Here is a 2257-nt window from a genome sequence, read left to right on the forward strand (position 1 = left end):
TATGTTTATGTGAATTTTCTATACAAAGGAGTAATATTTATTCAATATTTATTGTCATCACTGTGAGCGCTGGATAGTGTTTTCAATTCATATTTGCAGCCGGAGGGCGCTCTGTGCACATTTAGTCCACAAATTAATCTAAAGAAGAACAGGACATTCCAGGAACTAATGGCATGTCTTCCAGAGGTCGCTAACCATGGCTTTAACATACATATAAACACTTTTGAACACACGATTGAGACGATGAATACATGTATTGCCTCAGAATTTGCATCTGAATAGCACTCGTTCCGTGGGTGTGGCCGAATTAGCGGATAATGAGCTGAATCACGGGAGTCTGACATGTGTCTCTTTTCATAGAGATTACGTAAACAAAGAATTTCTTTAGACATAAGTCTATTTTTTTTTGTGATTAGTATTCACTAAGTTACAGTTCATTTTCTGAGAACTATAAGATTGAACTTTGTTCAGAGGGAGACGACAGATCACGCATCACGCAGTTAGTTTTCTTTATTTTGCCAAAAGCACAACATTTTGTTTTTACTCTGAGTGTACACAAATGAAAGAAGATATTCTATAGTTGCAATTGATGTATTATGTCTCTATGACATAAAATGAGTATTTTAAGTCTGTTTTTCTGCAATGTGAAAAAAATTTCTGCAAAACGCGCTGGCACGTTTCCCAACTACAGAGAGTTAACTTCCTCGGTTATTTCACCTGGAAACATCTTGGTTACGTATGTAACCCCTGGGGTTAAAAATAGGGCTCTCGCCTGAGAGCCCAGTCACCTTTGAGCAGTGTTGGGCATGTTACTTTAAAAAAGTAATTAGTTATAGTTACTAGTTACTTCTCACAAATTGTAACTGAGTTAGTAATTTGAGCCCCTGCCCCTTTGATTGTGAAAGTGAAAGTGCCCTTTGCGGTCGCATGACCCTGCCCCTAAATGAGTCGCATAATGAGCCATTCAGTCAGGAATGTGACTGAGTGAACTAAGAAACAATGCAATGACAAAAGAAATGTATTTATATTTTTGTTTGCAGTTTAATTAGAATATAGTTAACTATATAAATGAGAGTCAAAGACACATTTTAAGTACACAGTTATACCTGTAAATAAATCCTGTACAAAGATATAAGTGAACATTACATACCTGGGATTTGGAGTTATTATGCACTGGAGAAAAGAAAAAAAAGAAGCCTGCTTCCAGTCAGTGATCTCGGTGTCATATGCATGTAGTCCAATGTGGGCAAATATCTGGTCACTATGATTCTCAAATCTGTGAGATAAAAGAAAAAACCCTCTGTGAACATGCTGATAACAGGATCATATCAGCTATTGTATTAATGTTAATATAATGTCCACTCTTAACATAAAACATGGTTTTTGCGATCTCATGCATGCACATATTGCACTTCATGTGAAGAATTTTGTATAGGTCTATAATATTTTATATTACAGTACCGGTCAAAAGATTGGACACATTTACTATTTTTAATGTTTTTGAAAGCCAACTCATGCTCATCAAACCTGCATTTATTTGATAAAAAATACAGAAAGAACAGCAATACTATGAAATATTACAATTTAAAATAATGTTTTTTATTTTTTTATTTTAATATACTTTAAAAGATAATATATTTCTGTGATGCAAAGCTAAATTTTCATTATTCATTGTGAACAAAAGCTTCAGTGATATGGCACTAGACTATTTCAAAGTAAATTGCGTGGCCACATTAGTGGATAATGAGCTGACTCACAAACGTCTGACACCTCTCTCTTTTCAAACAGACTACATAAACAGAGAATATTAGTTTTCGATTTGACTTACATTATTTTATAGCTGTCATTTCAACATTTCTTTAGATATATGTCTCATTTTTGTGTGATAAGCATTCACTGAGTTATAGTTCATTTTCTGAGGACTATCAGAATGGACTTCATTGAGAAAGAGACTGCAGCTCACGCGTCATGTTAGTTTTCTTTATTTTGCAAAAAGCAAGCGTTTCCTGACCCCTGAATGTTAAGGGCAATGGTTTGCCGAAAAATGGCCAAATAAATTTCCCAAGCCAGCATTAGGCTCGGTCTCATCCACTCTTCATGAAATCTATTCTTTAGCGGTATCTAGCATTATTTGGGGTCTGGCGTGGTTGCAGAAACATATTATGATGTTTTGTGATAATGAGGCCATTTCAAACAAAGGTAGATCTTCTTGTCAGACGATTATGTAATTTTTGAGATGTTTAATTTGTAAATCTGT

Source organism: Chanodichthys erythropterus, chromosome 17 (genome assembly GCF_024489055.1).
Source record: "Chanodichthys erythropterus isolate Z2021 chromosome 17, ASM2448905v1, whole genome shotgun sequence".
NCBI classification, from domain to species: domain Eukaryota; kingdom Metazoa; phylum Chordata; class Actinopteri; order Cypriniformes; family Xenocyprididae; genus Chanodichthys; species Chanodichthys erythropterus.